This window comes from Spermophilus citellus (genome assembly GCF_964194105.1).
Source record: "Spermophilus citellus genome assembly, chromosome: 13".
Lineage (NCBI taxonomy): Eukaryota > Metazoa > Chordata > Mammalia > Rodentia > Sciuridae > Spermophilus > Spermophilus citellus.
The window spans coordinates 26,448,962-26,469,781 of NC_138193.1; the positions used below are offsets into that span (position 1 = coordinate 26,448,962).

The window sequence follows — 20,820 nt, forward strand, 5'->3', positions numbered from 1 at the left end:
GATAATGAAAATGTGGTATATATACACAATGTAATTTTATTCAGCCATGAAGAAGAATGAAATGTTGTCTTCTGGAAAATGGATGGAACTTGAGATCATTATGTTAAGCAAAATAAGCCAAACTCAGAAACTCAAGGGTCCTACATTCTCCCTCGTATGTGGAAGCCAGAGAGGAAAAGGGAAAAGAAAGGTGTGGAGCATCCCATGAAAATCTAAGGGAGATCAGTTGAGTAGAGAAAATACCAGGGGAGGGAAGAGGGGAGAGAGGGGATTACTGGGAATGATATTGGCCAAGTTCTGGTGCTATGATGTGTCCATGTCCACATTAACCATCCAACCATTACGAATGACTGCAATGCACCAGCCAACACTCAGGGAAAGAGTTGAGAATGTGAAGATATATGACAAAGAGGTTGTAAGATCGTAAAATAATATTTGCACTTAATAATATAACTCCAAAATACCAACGGCATTTCTTGTAGAAATAGATAAAGCAATCATGAAATTCATATGGAAAAATAAAAGACCCAGAATAGCAAAAGCAATTCTAAGCAGAAAGTGTGAATCAGGCGGTATAGCGATACCAGATTTCAAACTATATTACAGAGCAATAGTGACAAAAACAGCATGGTACTGGTACCAAAACAGGCGGGTGGACCAATGGTATAAAATAGAGGACACAGAGACTAATCCACAAAGTTACAACTATCTTATATTTGATAAAGGGGCTATAAGCATGCAATGGAGGAAGGATAGCATCTTCAACAAATGGTGTTGGGAAAACTGGAAATCCATATGCAACAAAATGAAACTGAATCCCTTTCTCTCGCCATGCACAAAAGTTAACTCAAAATGGATCAAGGAGCTTGATATCAAATCAGAAACTCTGCGTCTGATAGAAGATAAAGTTGGCTCCGATCTACAGATTGTGGGGTCGGGCCCCAAATTCCTTAACAGGACACCCATAGCACAAGAGTTAACAACTAGAATCAACAAATGGGACTTAATTAAACTTAAAAGTTTTTTCTCAGCAAAAGAAACAATAAGAGAGGTAAATAGGGAGCCTACATCCTGGGAACAAATTTTTACGCCTCACACTTCAGATAGAGCCCTAATATCCAGAGTATACAAAGAACTCAAAAAATTAGACAATAAGATAACAAATAACCCAATCAACAAATGGGCCAAGGACCTGAACAGACACTTCTCAGAGGAGGATATACAATCAATCAACAAGTACATGAAAAAATGCTCTCCATCTCTAGCAGTCAGAGAAATGCAAATCAAAACCACCCTAAGATACCATCTCACTCCAGTAAGATTGGCAGCCACTATGAAGTCAAACAACAACAAGTGCTGGCGAGGATGTGGAGAAAAGGGTACACTTGTACATTGCTGGTGGGACTGCAAATTGGTGCGGCCAATTTGGAAAGCAGTTTGGAGATTCCTGGGAAAGCTGGGAATGGAACCACCATTTGACCCTGCTATTGCCCTTCTCGGACTATTCCCTGAAGACCTCAAAAAAGCATGCTACAGGGATACTGCCACATCAATGTTCATAGCAGCACAATTCACAATAGCTAGACTGTGGAACCAACCCAGATGCCCTTCAATAGATGAATGGATAAAAAAAATGTGGCATCTATACACAATGGAGTACTATGCAGCAATAAAAAATGACAAAATCATAGAATTTTCAGGGAAATGGTTGGTACTAGAGCAGATTATGCTTAGTGAAGCTAGCCAAACCCTAAAAAACAAATACCAAATGTCTTCTTTGATATAATGAGAGCAACTAAGAACAGAGCAGTGAGGAAGAGTAGGAAGAAAAAATTAACATTAAACAGAGACTTGAGATGGGAGGGAAAGGGAGAGAAAAGGGAAATTGCATGGAAATGAAGGGAGACCCTCATTGCTAAACAAAATTACACATAAGAGGTTGTGAGGGGAATGGGAAAATAAACAAAGAGAGAAATGAATTACAGTAGATGGGATAGAGAGAGAAGTTGGGAGGGGAGGGGAGGGGGGATAGTAGGGGATAGGAAAGGTAGCAGAATACAACAATTACTATTAGGGCATTATGTAAAATTGTGGATGTGTAACCGACGTGATTCTGCTATCTGCATTTGGGGTAAAATTGGGGGTTCATAACCCACTTCAATCTAATGTATGAAATATCATATGTCAAGAGCTTTGTAATGTTATGAACAACCAATAAAAAAAAAAAAAAAGAGGCCAAGTCCAACCTCACAGGTCTTGCACAGGGTTTTTGGAGGCAGCAGGAACTACAAGGAAAGAGCAGCCGCATTTGAACTTAGTCCTAGATTTTGACTCAAGGGCTGAGTCAGCGCTTCAGTGATCACAGCACACTTACATCCCTCAAATAAAAACGTTTGCTTTTCTAAAAAAAAAAAAAAAAAAAAAAAAAAAAAAAAATAATAATAATAATAATAATAATATAACTCCAAAATATATAGAAAGAATTGATAGAACTATAGAGAGAAATTTAAAATTTCATTTTCATAGTGAGAGGTTTCAGCCTATGATTCTCAGTATTGGCCAAATAGACCCCCCAAATCAGCAAAACATAAATAACAAGCTTGAATTAAAGGACATCTGTGGAAGTCTATGCCAAACTATTAGAGAATATACATTCTTCTCAAACACAATGGAACATTCACAAAAATGTGTTGTGGAGTGGGCCACAGAGCAAGCCTCAGCAAGTCTGAAAAATCAAGTATCATAAAAACCACTACTTTTTCAGCTAGTAGGTACATGAATCACCCAGCAAGCTTGTTAAATTAGATTATAATTCAGGAGGATTTCGATGGACCCTGGGAATCTACATTTTTATTAAGTTCCCAAGTGATACCTGATACGTCTGGTCCCCAGACCACACTATCTATGGCAAGGGTTATAGATGATGCTCCTCAACTCTGTTTCTCTCTTGCCTTTTACTTTATTTTATTTTTGGTACCAGGAATTTAACCCAGAGGTGCTCAATCACTGAGCCACATCCGCAGCCCTTTTTTATATTTTACTTTGAGACAGGGTCTCGCTAAGTTGCATTCCTGGGTTCAGTCCCCAGTACTGCAAAAAGAGAAAAGAAAAGAAAAATATCATTAGAGAAATATAAAACATACAAGAACCAAATGGAAATTCTAGAACTGAAATATAATATCTAAAAATTAAAAGGTTCATGATAAACAGAGTTAACAGAGGAAACAGTAAGTGAACTTGAGGACAGATCAATAGACACTAGAAATTAACTGGTATGAGAAACATAGAAGGAAAAAAAATATTTTAAAAATTTAAGAGTCTTTGGTAACTATTAGGTAATGCAAAGGGGCTTGCCAGTATGCAATCATAGTGTGCAAGGAAAAAGAGAAAACGAGGAACCAAACACATTGAAAAAATAATGACTGAACATCTCCCAAATTTCATGAAGAATACAAATTTACGATTTCAGATGGTGGGTGCTGTGGTGCACACCTGTTATCCCAGCAGCTTGGGAAGCTGAGGCAGGAAGATTGGGAGTTCAAAGCCAGCCTCAGCAACTCAGTGAAACCATGTGTCAAAACAAAAAATAAAAAGGGCTGGGGATGTGGCTCAGTGTTAAGCGCCTCTGAGTTCAATCCCCAGTGCTAAAAGGAAAAAAAAAAAAGCCCAGTGAACATTAAGAATAAATGTGAAAAAGTCCACACCACAAGATGCATCGTAGTGAAATTGTTAAAAAAAAAAAAACCTAAATAAAGAGCAAATCTTGAAAGCAATAAGAAAACATGACAAATTATATGCAATGGAATGATTATCATTGATTATTCCTTGGAAATGCAAACATAACAGTTTAAAAAGTCTTTAAAGGCCCAGTGACTCAGGAGTTTGACCCAGGAATATTGCAAGCTCAAGACCAGCCTGAGCAACTTAGCAAGCCCCTGACTCAAAATAAAAAATAAAAAGGGCTGGGGGGTAGCTCAGTAGTAGAGCACCCCTGGGTTCAATCCCCAGTAACTAACACGCACAAGTACCTAAAGGGGGAAAAAAGTCCCTGTTAAGTCAGAGTTTTATATCCTTTGAGGCTAAAGGTAAAATGAAGACTCCCTGAGACACAGTGTAGCACAGAAAGAATATCAAAGCACTGTTCCAATCTGCAGGCAACCGAGAAGCAGAACCCTCTGCCTTCCACTGTTTGCCAAAAAGCAAAACATGAATTTACAGACATACTTGCTCCCATGTTCACCAGGACAGATGCTGAAAATCCCTTAGATAAATAATAATAAGTAAACTCACTCCCAACAGACCCTCATGCAATGAAGACTTCCTCAAGGGAATTCTTCATGCTGAGTTAAAATAGTGTCACCCTTAAACATCTTTTACAAAGGAATACAGACCATCGGAAATTACCAATATCTGGGTAAATAAAAATACCATCTTTGTCTTTTTTTTCTTAATTTTTTATAATACATATGATCATTGAAAGCAAATATTGTATTATTTTCCAGTGGGATTTATAACCTATGTAGATTTTCAGCATATAATAAATATAGGAAATGAGAGATAGGCCCGTGTAGCTGCAAAGTTTCAGTATTTTTTCCAAAAAGAGAACAATAGTAATTGAGTAAACTACAAAAAAGATAAAAATGTATGCTGTGATCATGAGACCTATCACAGTGGGCAGGAACTGTCCAAATAAATACAAAGAAGGATCCAACTGCCATGGACAGAATGGTGTCCCATTCATCATGTTGAAGCCCTAACTCCTGTATGTGGAGTAAGAAAATAAGGTTAAATGAGGTCATAAGTGGGGAATCCCAATACCATAAGATTGGTGTCCTTTGAGAGGTGACATCACAGAGCGAACAATTTATCTACCTACCTACTTACCTACCTACCTACCTACCTACCTACCTACCTATCCATCCAACCCCCTATCCAGCCAGCCATGTAGCCCCACCACAGGAGAACACAGGGAGAAGGCAGATTTCTGAAAGCCAGAGGACAGCCTCACCAGGAACTGAGCTGGCCAGCACTTTATCCTGGGACTTCCTGCTCTCCAGAACTGTAAGAAAAACCAGTTTACACTGTTTAAGCCACCAAACCTATAGCATTTTGTTACCACATCCTGAGATAACAGAGACACAAACTGTATTCTTTCTTTAGGCTACACACAGAGGTGAAAGTAGATGAATGAGAAAGCAGACTTCATTCCAACAGCAAGCACAATACCGTAGTGTTAGATAAAATACATTTCAGGACAAAAGCTAGAGATAAAGAAGAATGTTTCATAATAGTGAAAAGAGCGATCCATTGGGAAGATTTAACAGCCACAGGTATGTATACACCAAATAATGAGCTTCAAAAACATACAGTAAAAAATTTACAGAATTAAATGGAGAGACAGTTTCATAATCATATCTAAATGTTAATATCTTTCTCTCTCCACAATTTGTAGAAAAATACAACAGTAACAAAATCAGCAAACATACTGACAAAATGTATGATACTCTCAACCATCTTGACCCATAGTTATTTACAGACTATTACACTCCTCAACTGCAGAATACACATCTATTCAAGTATACGTGGTGTATTCACCAGAACAGACCACACAGTGGGCCATAAAACAGGCTTTAATAAATTTTAAAAGATTAAAATAGGGACTGTGATTGTGGCTCAGTGGCAGAGCACTTGCCTAGCATGTGTGAGGCACTGGGTTCAATCCTCAGCACCATGTTAACAAAAATAATAAAAATAAAATAAAGTTATTAAAATAGTTAAATAACTTCAACAAAAAATAATATCAGTTATGTTCTTTAACTACAATGGAACAAAATTGAAAATCAAGAACTATAAAAATAATTGAAAAAGTCCATATATCTGGAAATTAAATAGTATAATTTTATACAGGGCTTATCACCCCTGGGCTGGGTTTTTGTCGTGGGGACTTGCAGTAAGCCACCCATGAATTATATGAAGATCTTTCTTGGCTCTCCTGTGGCAATAGATTGCCCAATGTGTGTGACCTTTATCCTCGCTCTGCTTGGAAGATCCCTTGTAGCAGGTCCAGAGATGGGCGTTAACCTGTTGGGAACTGGACAGCCCACGTTGAATCTTTTTTTTAAAAAAAATACTTTTTTAGTTGTAGATGGTTGTAAAATAAAATATCTTTATTTATTTTATTTTATGTGGTGCTGAGGATGGAACCTAGGTCCTCGGCATGTTAGGCGAGCTCTGTACTGCAGAGCCACAACCCCAGCCCCATCTTTAACCTTTCTTGATGAAGAGCATTCTAGGGAAGGCCTTTGATGATTCCCAATATAAATAAAGCAGCTGGGTGCTCCATTTTGCTAAAGTCTACAAGTTTGAGCTGTATGATCAGCTAGTCCATCTTGACTCTGCTTTTGAAGTTATTTCCTGTGTCCTGTGGGGTTTTTCGTCATTCTATTTTTCCTAGCTTTTATTTCTCAGCCAGCCCATACCACTGGGGGGAACCCCATTTCCACCACCTGTTCAGGACATGGGGGAGAGGGGCTCCCCTGTGCACCGAAGGGAGCCCAGCAGGGTACCTGCCTCATGTACCAGGCAACAGCTGCACTCTTCCCAGGTAACAACCCAGAGCATCCCTTGACATTACCTAATATTCCTGGGACCAGGTTGCCCTGGTTGAGGACCCCTGTTCTAGATAACACACGGGCTAGAAAGTAATCACCTTGGAAATCAGAAGGTATTTCAACCCAGTGATAAAAATTGAGCATGTCAAAATTTGCGGAATGTGGCTAAAGCTGGACTTAAAAGGACACATATTCACTAAACTAAATGCTTATTTTAGGAAAGAAGAATGGCCCAAAATGAATCATTTAAGCAAATTAAGCCTAAAATAAGTAGAAGGAAGAAATAATAAGAGCAGAAGTCAAACAATAGAAAAAAAATCAGTAAAACCAAAAGTGTGTTCTTTGAAAGGTTCAATGAAATTGATAAGACTTTAGCTAGACTGATCCAGAAAAATTGAAGACACAAATTGTCAAATCAGGGATGAAAAAGGGGACACAAGTAGATATTCTATTGATATTAAAATGATAATAAAATATTAAAACTTTATGACGATGTAGTTGAAAACTTAACCAGACTAATTTATTGAAAGATACAAAATTATCAAAATGTAATGAAATAGAAAATTTGAAAACCCTAATGTCATGTAAAAATTTCATAAGTGAGAATGTTCCCATAATGAAAATACCAGGCCCAGGTAGTTTGTACCCATGGACTCTATCAACCATTTACAAAAAGAATTCTACATCAACTCCATCAGATGCAGAGAAGAGAAAACTTGCTATTTCACTTTTGTGTTCAGCTTTCTACTGAAGGTAAAACCCAACAGTGCATCATCAGAAGAGAAGACTGCAGACGAATATTCCTCATGAACCACCTTTCACAGCATGTGCCTGTGTCATCAGCTCCTTGGAAGGCTGAGGCAGGGGCCCCTTGAGCCAAGGAGTTCCAGGCCAGCCTGGTGACATAACAAGCCACAGTCTCAAAACAAAACAAAACAAGAATCTTTAACAAAAAATTAGCCAATCAAATCTAAGAATATTTAAAAAGGATAACATATTGTGGTTTTTCCTGGGAATGAGAGATTGATTTAACACTTTAAATCCCCAAATATGTAATTTACCATATTAGCACAAATAAAGGAGAAAAACCATGTAGTCTTTCCAATAAATGCAGGAAAAGAATTTAACCATACTTGGAGAACTTTGAAGAACCTGCTTATGAACACATGTATGATAAAAATCCTCATCACACTAAACCAACATCACTAATGCCTGACATCACTAATAGATCTAAACATGGACAAGGAAAATCAATAAATGAATTTGTAAGATTGTATGATATGATACAATTTTACAAAAATCAATTGTATTATATTGTAGCAATGAACTAAATGGTATTGTAGCAATGAACAAAATTGTATTGTAGCAATAAAGTCTCAGAAAATAAAATTAACAAATGACATCCTTTAAGCTGTAATAAAAAAAAACAAAATTCTTCATGATATCTGTAATAAAAAAATGTAAGATCTATATACTGAAAACTGAAAAACATTGCAAAAGAAAATGAAAGAAGAGCTTAGTAAATGGGAAGATATACTATATTCATGGAATAGAAGCTCAACATTGTTACAATGGGTCTGTTCCCCAAACTGATCTATAGAATCAAGGCAATATCAATATAAATCCCCAAATGATACTTTATTTATTTATTTATTTTTGTTTTGTTTTTCGGTACTGGGGATTAAACCCAGAGACACTTAACCACTGAGTCACATCTCCATCCCTTTTAATTTTTTATTTAGAGACAGAGTCTTGCTAAGTTTCTCAGGTCCTCCCCAAGTTGCTGAGGCTGGCTTAGAACTCATAATCCTCCTGCCTCCGTCCCCTGAGCTGCTGGGATTACAGGAGTCCCACTGTGCCTAGCCTAAAATGAATTTTAAAGAGGCTGATTCTAAGAGTTACCACTAAGATTTTAAATAACTGTTGCAAATCTAAGAAAATCTACTAAAATTTATAAGCAGGTTCTTCACTAACCCTTCAAACATGTTGAAAATGTGAATCTGATTCTTTTATGTATTTTACATTTTAAAATCAATTATAAAGGAAAATCAAAGGCATAAAGCTAGATTCTTTTAAATGTATTCAGAAACAAATTCTGGGGGCCTCATAAGTTACCTGAATTCCCACTTTGTGGGCTGGGCTGCAGCTTAGTAGTAGTGCTAGGCCCACATGTGCGTAGGGTCTGGGTTTGACACCAGCTCTACAGAAAAATCTAAACCTTATTTCCTTTCCTCCCCAGATTTGCCAAACTCCTTATCAACAAAGGAAAGTGCACTTGGCATTCAGAGGGGCTGGGGTCTGGGCTCCGAATGGGGCTGCTGAGGTGGCCAGTCCCAGATACAGGCATCACCTCCAGGATGGGCCACCGGAGACCAGGCACTTCAGAGAGCCGCTTGCTTCTCCCCTCTCTTCCCCATGCGGAGTCCCTTCTCACAGTGAAGATTTGGTTGCAAGCCCACGTTTCCATGTCCCATCTTCAACAACCCCTGAACCCTTGACCCCCTTCTCTGTGTAAGTAGACCCGTGTGTGCTGGTGTGCGTGTGTAACTGGGCATCTGATTGCTGACGCGAAGCTTCTCACCTTCAGCTGCTTTACTGGGGGACGTTGCCGACCTGCCCTCACTGCCTGGGCTTCCCTCCCAAGCCGGGTCTCTGGAACTCATTGTGCACACACAGCATGGCTGGTGACACTGCCATCCTGGTTGGCTTCGATGGCCTCCAGTCGCTGTGCGGACCCCATTCGTGATTTGTTGTCTGTACCTGTCACCATGAGCGGCCTCACGGTCGGCTTCCCTCAGTCTACACATGAGGTCCCTTGGTTCCAAGAGGCAGAGGGCTTTCTCCAAATCCAAATCCCGGGCTCCCATGAGCAGCACATTGTATTCTACTCCTTCACTCAACTAAGCCTTGACCTCCTCTGCTGGTGTCCAAATTTAACCAAAATGTGCCTACCCCGAACAGAGCACTGTGGGGCCCAGCTGTGACCCCAGCAGCTTCGGAGGCTAAGGCAGGAGGAAGGCAAATTTGAGGCGAGCCTGGGCTATTTAGTAAGACCCTGCATCAAAATGGACTACAAAGGCTGGAGGTGTGGCTCAGTGGCAGAGGCCTGACTGGCACTCAGGCCCTGGGTTAATCTCCAGTACCATGGTCCCCCTGGGGGAAAAAAATCTGTCCTAGCCAATTTCTATCAAACATTTTTGTGCTAAGAAGCAGAATTAAAGTTAATAGTTTAATGAGTAACATGTGTATTTCCTCCTGAGGATGCAATGGGAACCCCGGGGAGTGGGATGGGCCAAGGATTGCTGTCCCCACTACAGGTGCAGATATTTGGGAGAACGGAAGAGATCAAGAGATCCGGTCACTGGGGGATTAGCTGCCCTGGGGCTTACAAACCTTGGGCCCCTGGGAGTAACTGCTGTGTCAAAGTGGCCCCTCCCCTGTTCTCCTGGAAGTTCCGTCCCTTCCCTAACAGCTCTGTTACCCAACACCCAGTCGGGAGAGCGGCCAGTTTGTGCTGTGGGTGATCTCATTAGAATGGAGGAGGTGAGTCAACAAAGACAAAGGCCTTCTAGCCTGCAATCTGAGAAGAGGGTTAAGAAGAACAAAGCCAAGGGGAGAAATGTAACCAAGAACTATCTCTTTATTGCTTTTGAGTTGTTTAAGGGGGTTTTAAGGGATTAAGGCTAAAGAAACGTTGGCTGTAAGCAGAGGAGCGGTATCAGCGGAACAGAGCTTTGTGCTGACTCAGAGGAGAAGCAGCAAAAGGAAATGTCAGCAGAGGCAGTGGCGGGGGCCGGGCTGGGAGCTAACGGTGAACAAGCCGGTTCTAGCCTGGGGGGATGCCCAGGATCAGGGGCTTGGGCAGCCTCGGACTGCCAGAGTCCCCAGCAAGTTTTGTGTTTAATAAACAACAACAAAAAGATATTTTTCTTAGAGTTCTGGAGGCTGGAGGTCTGAGATCAGAGTGAGAGCTCCCCCAAATTCCTGAACGAAACCCTGGGAGGAACCTCACCATAAGCACCAAGAAGGGCCTAGGCCGTGAGGTGTGGGAGCAGGGTGGGAGCTGACAGCCCTTCACACCTCAATGAGTGGGAGCCTCTCAGTGCCTCGGAGGTCACCCTCCTTTCTCCCCTCCTTCCTGGGCTCCCTGTCCCCACCAGGTGTGTCCCTCCTTTCTGTGTCCATTTCTCCTTCGACCTCCTGGCACACACTATGGGCACACCCCCCACCCCCAATGGATGCAGGACCAAGGGGGATTTCCACGGATGAGGTATGTCCCTGCCACCCCCTCCTCAGCCCCCACCTGCTGCACACCACCCTCAGAGGTATAAAGAACAAATAAGGGCTCTGGGCGAAAGAATGATTTATGCTCTTCTTTCAAGTGAGCATCCTCAAAAAAACCAACAATGCTTTCTATTTTTACCCCAGCAGCTGTCCCTCCCATCCTTGCAGCCAGCCTGTCAGGCAGAACGTGCCTGAGCGGGAGCTCCATCACAGCAGGCCGCCGGCCTACCCTGGCAGACACCCACCTGCCTGCTGCCTGCTTCCCACCAGCCACATTCGCTTCCTCTTGAAAGCCCATCCGGAACTTTCCGCACAGCCTAGGACCTGCCAGCAGGAAGCTGGAGAGGAGGGTTGCTCACCTTTCTTGGCTCTTTCTCTTTCTAATCTGCAAGAGGAGTTGGTAAGTCTATGTTCCCACCCCTTTGAGGACAGGGAATTAAAATTACCAGGAAACTTCCTAAAGCATCCATTCTTACCCAGGAGGTGTGTCAGAATCACTCACGAAGTTTTAAAACTTAATTTCACATAAAAGTCTTGCCAGCCCAGAAAACTCTGATGCTATGATTTTGAACCAGAGCTTGGAGATTTTTCCCTCCTTTTCCTCCTTCTTTCCTTAGGCCCTTCCTTCCTTTCTCCCTCCCTCCCTCCCTCCCTCCCTCCCTCCCTCCCTCCCTTCCTGCCCCTATGGTTTCTGACTGATTGGCAGAGTAACTGACATAGACGGCCTGCTTGTGCCTCCAATACAAAGGGAAACGGATGTGCCTAGTGATTATCTCATTATCAGTTTACCCGAACAACCACAATTACCAAGGAAGATGAATCTTGACAGAAAAAAAGAAACCCACAGGCTCACTCTCTCCTGGGCCCTGATCCTCCACGGGAAACTTGGGTAAGATCTCAAGCTGCTGCAGCCGAAGCCAGAAACAATCTGTACTCCAACTCAGAGGGTTTCCTTCATAACTTTAAAAGATGAATAGCTGGATGCACAATGTGGGATGTCAGCAAGTAGATTCTCTTTCCTTTGTGTGGTGACTGATGCCCTGGGACAAGTCCAGGGACAAGTCCAGCACAGGGAGTCTATAAGGAGTAGGAAGGGCTGGAACTGGGCTGGAGGAGCTGATCTCAAGGTCCTGCTGGACACCAGGCTGCGGCCAGCGTGGGGAGTGAAGGCAGCTGCTGTGGCACCCTGTGGCTGAGACCAGTGGACACCTGGTGTGAGGTGCTGAGCCTAGAGTCTGTCCACACCTCTCCCCTGCTTGGGCTCCAGGTCACTCACAGAGGCCTCAGCCTCAGGAATAAAGCCAGAGAGGGGTGGGATGGTTAAGAGAGACCTACAAGGCCACGTTCAGCTAGGCCTTGCATCCAGCATTAAGCACATTACTGTGACCTGTGTGTTGGGCGCACACTAGAGGGATCTGAGCTCTGACTTATGTTCCTAGAAGACCATCTGGCTGTTGTCTATAGGAGGTGTATAGGGGATGGCAAGAGTGGGCAGAGAGGCCTATGGAGAGTCCACTGTAGAGGTCCAGACTGGGCAGAGTGGTAGTGAAGGTCAGCGAGGAATCATTGTGGAGACCAAGGGACACGTTTATTAGACTTGCTGATGGATTAGATATGGGGAGCAGGAGGGAGGGAGACATCAGCATTGATTTCCCCTGTATTTGAACTTGAGGAACTAACTAGATGGCTGTAATGAAGAAGTTTAGGGAGGAGTTGGTGGGAGAGTAGATGACCTAGGGAGTCACATCCTGGCTCAGCCATGTCATGTCTCAGGCATCAAATTGCCAAGTGGAGTCCTCAAGTGGACAGGAAAGTGTGTGGCATTCTCCTGATAGGCCTGGGCAAGCAGTGTGAGCTCGCCAGCGTGTAGACGAGGTTTGATGCTGTGTCTAGGGTGTGGGTGGCCAGAGGTGCCGACTCAGGTGCCAGCTCTCTCCCTCCAAAGTGACAGATAGACCCAAGGGCCTGTGTCAGCCAAGGTCCAGTGGAGAGGCAGACCCCACCTACAGGATTTAAAGAGGTAGGGTGCTCATGAAGAGCTTCACCTGCACACTGCATAGTCCACTGGGCTGGAGACAAGGAGTCTTGCCGCAGTCTGGCTGGGCACAAAATCACGAACCACTCAAGCAGGAACAAACTTTATTTCTGAAACTCCCGCCAATGCCATGCACGCTCCCGGGAAATATGCCAAACCACACACGCGGCGTTCTCCCGGGCCACACTACACCAAACAGGAAAATCCCTTCTCCGGAAATCCCTCCTACTGCATTTCCCCAACCAATGGGAACTCTCCGGGAGTCCGCTAGAGCTCCAAAGTAGCAGGCCGAGGCGGACAGCAGGGGTCTAATATCCAATTGAATGCAGATCTTAACATAATCATATCATCTCAATGTCTTGCTGGCGTGCCTTTGCTTCCAAACACTGTCCTTCTGCATGCTGTGCAGTGGTGAGTCAGATCCTCCTCAGTGTTGGGACCAGTCACCCCATGGCCACCAGAACAGGACACTCTTCCTTGCCTGTTTGGGGGGCTCTGCAGGTCACATTCCTTCCTCACGCTATCCTGGGTTGGGCTTTGCCAGTGCAAAGCTCCAGAGCCTGCCTTCAGGATGGGGTGCAATGGGGCGCCCCCCTCAGTGTGTGCTTCCCTGCCTGTGAGTGACACCCAGGGGCATCTTCCTGTGGCAGCAGCAGTTCCTTTCAGCAGTAGCTTTGCATTTGGTGTGACAGTTGCTGTGGACCCCCCTCAGAGACTACAGCCCTGGCAGGGCAGGTACTGTCCCAAGGCCTGCTGAGGCTCTGCAGCCCTGCTCTGAGTTCCCAGGTTCTGAACGTTCTACCCTTCCTCTGCTGCCTCCTGCAGTTAGCGGGTGCTGAGAGCCATAGCCCCAGCACCACCCAGCTGCGCCCAGAGCCTCCGTGACTGATGACTGGCACAGCCGCCCTGAACACTCTTGGGCACACTTGTGAATTCGCACAGGCACAAGTGGCTCTGCGCTGCCCTCCCCACCATGACTACCTACAGACAGACGGTGCGGCTCTCACGGGGCATACCAAGGAGGTGCCAATCCCCAGTCAGGCGCTCCCTGCCTGTGCCACTCGATCCATTCAAAACCCTATCTGAATGTTCTACCTAGATACTAAAATATGAAGTTAATCTGTGACAAAACTTGTCCACAGATTAAAGTAAGTAAGTGAAGACCAGAGCGTCCTTAGCATGTGCACATCCACGTGAGGAAGCTGTCTACAGATGGTCGGGCACCTAGTCCTGGTCAGGAGGTGGTGGCTGAAATGCATGAACGTCCTCCTCCAGCCGGTCAGGACCCTTTACCTGTAGAGTGCTACACACCTGACGCTCAGAAGGTCTGAACCTGCCCAGGGCTTGCCCACATCTGCTGAGGCTTCCAATTCACTTTAACTGCTAGACGTGGGCACCCAAAGGTGCCTTTGCTTCCAAACACTGTCCTTCCACACGCTGTGCTGTGGTGAGTCAGATCCTCCTCAGTGTTGGGACCAGTCACCCCATGGCCACCAGAACAGGACCCTCTTCCTTGCCTGTTTGGGTCTCCAGCCTGGACAGTTCAGTGGCCAGGTGGCCAGTTCCTCTACTGCTGGACATTTTCTTTTGGGAATAAGGCTTCCCAATCAACAGATCTCGCCAGGCATGGTGGCACATGCCTGTGATTCCAGAAGCTAGGGAGGCTGAGGCAGGAAGGTTGCAAGTTTGAGACTAGCCTCAACAACTTAAGAGAGGCCCTAAGCAATGAAGCGAGACCTTGTTTCAAAAAGAAAAGGGTGGGGAATGTGGCTCAGTGGTTATGCACCCCTGGGTTCAATCCCTGGCACCAGAAGAAGAAAAAGAAAACAAGCTTCTACCAACTCAGTCATCCCACTCCTAGAGTTATACCCAAAGGACTTAAAACCAACGTAGAACGGTGACGCAGCCACGTCAATGTTTATAGCAGCTCAATTCACAATAGCCAAACTACGGAACCAACTTAGGTGCCCTTCAACAGATGAATGGATAAAGAAAATGTGGTGTTTATCCACGATGGAATGTTACCCTTAAAGAAGAGTAAAATGATGGCATTTGCTGGTAGGTGGATGGAACTGGAGACTATTATGCTAAGTGACATAAGCCAGTCCAGAAAACCAAAGGCTGGATGTTTCCTGGATATGCCACACCAACTCACAACAGGGCCGGGAGAACAGAGGTACTTTGGACTAGACAGTGGGAGTGGCGAGAGGGCAGGGGGCATGGGAGTGGGCATGACAGTACAACTGAACATTATTATACTATGTGCAGGGAGATTATCTGACCCATGTAACTCCATATCATGTACAGCAAAACAAACGAGAAGTCAGACTCCACTGATATATTATGTGTCTTCTGTCATGTATAACTAATTAGAACAAATAAGAAAAACTTAAAAATAAAAATAAATAAATAAATAAATAAAAGCTTATAACATTCCCAGGGACAAGGACACATGGAAAGGGTTGGAAAAATCAGAGTCAGAAACTCATAGGAAGGACAGCAAAGGGCTGAGACTCAATGCCCTAGGGAGGGGCTCCGCCCTGCTGGTGTCCACTCAGAGGAGGCCCCAAACCTGGGAGTCGCACTTTCCAAGGGGCAGATGCAGTTGGTCCTTGGGAAGCCCGTTTGGCAAGTGCTGGGAAAGCTGCCCACTGGGTTTAGATGTTGCTGTTGTGATTGTCCCAGGCCCTTCCTTCCCTTTGTTATCCAAACCTCGGTTTTCCTGTGACGTAAAGTAAGCTGTCCCCCTGTTCCATTCCTGGGGATACTAAATGAATTAGTCACCACCAAAGGACAGCGGCATCTCATCACCACCCATCCGTGCTTCCGCTACAGGCGCTCCTTGGTTTACGGTGGATTGTGTCCCAATAAAGCCATCGCAGGCAGAAGGCCCAGCGAGGTGGAGATGCAAGTGTTCACCTGACCTGCTGAAGTCGCAGCTCAGCCTCACCTGCTGAAGTGGCCTCAGAACTCTGCACAACTGGGCAGAGTCAGCTGTGCACAGAGCCCATTGTAACAAAGTGCTAGGACCTTGTGTGACTCGTTGACTATGGGACAGAAGGTCCAAAACAGGGGATGCTTGTGAACAGGACCAAGGAAAACTGAGCTGAACTGAAGAAGGTGCACACATCCACGCCAAGGTGGACTCTGAGAGCCCAAGCTGCCCAGACCTCTGCAGGCTCCGTGGTGGCCAACCTCCCAGTCATTCCCACAGTTATATAGAACATGGTGCCCCCTCAAGGACGTACTTAGCATCCCTTGGGCCTTCTGGGAGGGTGTAGGGGTGGCAGAGTGCTGCAGGTGCCTTGAGAGGAAAACACTGAGGGTTCTCTCCCTCTGGACACCCTTCCTCTGCGGCACATTGAGAGGTCCTGAGACTCCCGCGTCTCACACCCAAGGCTCTTGTTAAATCCAGTGGGGGAAGGAAACCACACCGGTTATTTCAGCAGGAAGCATTGACTATAAAGAACTGTTAACCAGGTACTAGAGGACTGGAAAGGAACACAGGACACCTGTGGTATCAGGAAAGCTACCCAGGAAGCCACAGCATGCAGGTGAGGGGCGGAGAGACCCAGGCCCCAGCTACCTGAGCAAGGTCCCCTGCTAACCTGGAGCTGCCACCTCAAGATCCCCGAGGAGGAGCCGGGGCTGGGACTCAGATTTCTGAGGAGGGGCGCCATGGGCTGTTGCTTGACCTCTCCGAGGGCACAGGCTGGGTCTGGGAAGGGGCAGATGAGAATCAGCCATTACCACCGCAAGCAAACCACTGGGCGGACAGGGTGAGGCCAAACTGCTGAGGGGAGCAGATTCCTCCCTGTCTTCAGCCTCCCAGCCTCCCTCGGCCACTCCCACCAGCACAGTCCACGGAGAGACAGCTGGCAAAGTCGTGGTTTGCAGGTCTCTGGTCCAGCTAGTGGAGTGGAGTATAAAAGGAAAGTGAGCTGAGCACTATAATCCCAGTAACTCTGGAGACTGAGGCAGGAGGATCGCAAGTTTGAGGCCAGCCTCAGCAACTTAGTGGGATCCTAAGCGATTAGTGAAACCCTATCACCAAATAAAAAGTAAAAAGGGCTGGGGACGTGTCTTATGCGCCCCTGGGTTCAATCCCAGGAAGCCAGACAGCCATGGAAGACATTTGTGACTGACTTGGGAGGTAAGCTCCAAGGCCTCTCTCCTTACCTGTTCTTCCCATTCTGAACCACAAAAGCTGAAGAATGTGGTTCCAAGGGCCAGATTCCCACTGAACGGCAGGAGAGGGGAGAAGGTGAGTGACCAAAGGCAGACCTCTACCCAGCCAGTGGAGACAGGGGAGCAGAAATCTGAGTCAGCCACTGGGCTGCCCATGCCACGCTCCCCCACAAACCCATGTGCAGCAAGGACCCAGCACAAAGCTGTGATTACTGTAAGTGGTACGTGGCCATAGTTGTAGCAAAATACCTGGTACATGATGGGCTCCCAAGAGACAGTGATTTGTCTTATTTGTAGCTGTGACCAAACACAAAACTTCAGACAAAAGATTCCAGCACAAGGACTCATCAAACAGAATCTCTGGACGTGCCAGCCTAGGAACCTAGACCTGTTCACCCTTATGCCTTTAGCCCCCAACTCACACTGCAGAAGGCGGCAAACCATGCCGAAGATGTCCAGGTCCTAAGCTCTAGAAGCTGGGCTGGGGTGCAGCTCAGTGGCAGAGCCCTGCTCAGCATGCATGAGGCCCTGAGTCCAATCCCCAGCACCAATAATAATAATAATAATAATAATAATACAGCAAAAGTTAAATAAATAAAATAAGCAAACAACATCAGCCCCCTAAGCTCTGGAAGCTATATGCAGCCACGGGGAGATGGAATCACAGGAGAACCAGAGAGCTGGCAGCCTGAGAGGGCCCCATCTTCCACTGCCAGCTCTGAAGATGCGGAAGGAGCCACCAGCCTAGGATAGCACACAGCTGCCCACCAGGAGCTGAAAAAGAAGGAAATGGACCCTCCCATGGAGCCCGCCAGGAGGGTCGACTGGCTAATACCTTGACCCTACCCAACCAGACTGGGGTCAGACTTCCCACTTTCCAGTAGAGGGCCATCCCTGTGGGCTGCTACAGCCCCAGTGCTAGCGCCAGGTTCCAGCCCCAGGAGACCAGAGAGCACGTGACCCCTCCCCTTCTTCTTGGGCACACCTGGACCATCGGCTGCCTTTCAGCACTGGGCACTCCAGGCTCCGATGTCCCTGTGCCTTGGGCGGCAGTCTTAGAAGGAAGCAAGCGGACACTTCAGAGAGAGAGAGGGCTCTTGGTCAGCAGAAGATTGGTCCCCAGGTCCCTGTCTGAACATGTGGGACATCAGCCATGCTTTCCACAGGCTCCTGCCCTCGGCTCCCTTGAGCTCCTCTGCCTTCCCAGGACCTTCAGCTACTATTCCTTTGCTCTTCACCAGCTACGAGAAGCCTGTCTTTAATTTATTAAATTGAATTCCTGGGGCTGGGGCTGGGGCTCAGTGGTGGAGGACTTGCCTGGCATGTGTGAGGCACTGGGTTCCATCTTCAGCACCACAGGAAGGGAGGGAGGAAGAGAGGTAGGTAGGTATTGTGTCCATCTACAACTAAAATAAATAAATATATAAAATTATATATATACACACACATGTAGATTGGATTCCTCCTATCACAGCCCACAGGCCTGTCCTGTCTGCCCACACACCAGTTTCCCACTCTTCTCCTCACCCTGTGGGAGCTGTGACTGGCCTGGCCACCTCCCTCAGGCCCACTTGGCCACCCAGCCTCTCACTAGCCTGGTGCCCACCGAGTACCCGTTCCTCCTCTATGTGATATCACTCCGTATTCAGCGAGGCAGACCCCTCCCAGCCCTTCCTGCCCAGCTGGCTGCTGAGTTCTGTTGTGGATACCCCTCCACGTGCGGTCATGTCCCCGCTCACTTGCTGTTCTCCCCAGGATGTAAGCTCCGTGGGATCAGGCCCTAGTATGGTGGCTTGCTGGCCCCTCGTTTCTGGAATGGTGTCTGATGTGTCACTGACATTTAGTAAATACTTGTGAAAAGGAGAAAGACAAACAGAACACCTTGGTGATGTTCCCCAACTCTAACCTAGTGCAAGAGTCACCAACAGTGACCCAGGCCTGCCCTCGGCCTGTCCAAACCCAGGTCAGACTCCAGGGCTCCTGAGACCTGCCTTCTAGGGCTGGGTCCTGGCCCTGCCCTGGAGTACTGCAGGCAAACCCTGACCTACAGGCACCCAAGGGTGGCTTCTGTTCGACCCTGGCAGAGCCACAGGGCACTGCCCCTTGTGAACAGGGACTCACTGATGCTTTGGCAGTGTGTGAGTGTGCTGCAGATTTTGAAGTCAGAGAACTGGGATCTGCATCATGACAAAGACATGACCAAGTTGTGTATTAGTTTGCTCCTGCTGCCATAACAAAACAGCCTGGTGGTGGTGGTGGGGGGGGGGGCTCATACAGCAGGACTTCATCATCTCCCAGTTCTGGAGGACAGAGTCTGAGACCAAGGTGTTTCCCTCTCAGTGAGGGCTCTCTTCCTGGCAGGTCAAATGCCACCTGTTTACTGGGTCCTTCATGATGGAGACAAGACACTAAGGTTTCTCTCCTCCCTCTTATAAGAACACCAGTCCTATAAGGGCCCACCTGAATGACCTCATTTAACTTTGATTACCTCTGTAAGTGCCTCCAAGGAGTCATGCTGGTTAGGGCTTCAACATGATTTTTTTGGGTGGTGGTACAAAATTCAGTCCCTAATGCCTGTGACCTACCCACTCTGAGGTTTGCTTTTCCTGCTTGTCAGTTGGGGTCGTGATGCACAGGTCCCACAGACATGAGGAGTATCCACAAGGCACGCCAGGATGTGGGTTCTAACTATTCACTACTGTCCAGCAGGCTACCCCCAAACTCAAAGCAACACTTTTGAGAGCTCTGGTGTGGGTCCCACTCCATCTTGTCCCCTCTTCCCCCCTTTTCCTCTCTTCTCACTTAGTCTCATTCAACTCCTGTCTTTCCAGAAATGCAGCCTTGGCTGTCTCTGTTCTGGCCACAGAGACCAGTGAGGGGAGACACACCCTCTCCTCCATGAAGGGGCTGCCTGACCGCCCAGATTCTGGGCTATTCTGGGCTCCTCTGAACTGGGACAGGCTTAGCCCAGGACTCTTGGGCACTATCTCTGTCCTCTGCCTGTCCTGATCCAGAAGAAAGTCCAGTTCATCCTTGCTCCTCTCAGAAGGCTCTGTCCATCTGAAGGCAGAACTGCAACCACATTTGCAGGTCTCTCTCCCACTGTGGCTGCCTTCTGGCTGACCAGCCGGGGGCTGTTCCTCCCTTACCCCTCTTGAGTGGCAGCTGATCAAGTTATCCTAGATGGGGATGGGACACTTCCCTGAGGAGGGGGCCAGGTCCAGTCAAAGACCTGCAATTTCGTTTAGATCACATTAGAGGCCTCTTCAGCGACATCTCTGAAACACTGGCTTCTGAGCAGCACTAACCTGAGGCCACACGGGGCCACATGAAGTAATCCGCAGGGACAGGTAACAAGGGGTGCTCTGCCCCCAGCAGTGGAGGTCTGCAGAGGTCGCTGGGGCTGGAGCTTATTCGTGTCAGGTGAAGAACTAGGAAGAAAAAGAAAGATCAGGGCCAGCTGCAGGACAGACCGGGCTGGCCGGGAACTCCCAGACCCCTTTCAGAGGCCGGGTTTCCGAGGCCCCCGGGGGGTGGGGGGGTGGGGAATGGGGGGGGCGGGGAGCAGGTGGGGCGCGGGACTCCCCGCCGGCTGGCGCCGGCCGTCCTCGGTGGCCGGTCTGGGCGGGGCGCTCCCGCGCGGCGCTGGCTGCAGGCTCCCTCCCACCGGGGCCCGCAGGCGAAGAGGCCGCGGGGGTTCCG

General features: G+C 46.8%; 1 long non-coding RNA gene across 2 annotated transcripts; it reads left to right on the top strand.

The window, feature by feature from the left end:
* Window positions 1–10,111: 10,111 nt before the first annotated feature.
* LOC308632853 lies at window positions 10,112–18,449 on the top strand. 2 transcript variants are annotated; one of them, XR_014018645.1, is made up of 3 exons: window positions 10,112–10,154; window positions 11,040–11,295; window positions 15,766–18,449. It is a non-coding gene; the product is annotated as an uncharacterized lncRNA (long non-coding RNA). The 2 variants fall into 2 exon arrangements; XR_014018646.1 differs by having other exon boundaries at window positions 10,132–10,232.
* The last annotated feature ends 2,371 nt before the right edge of the window (window positions 18,450–20,820 follow it).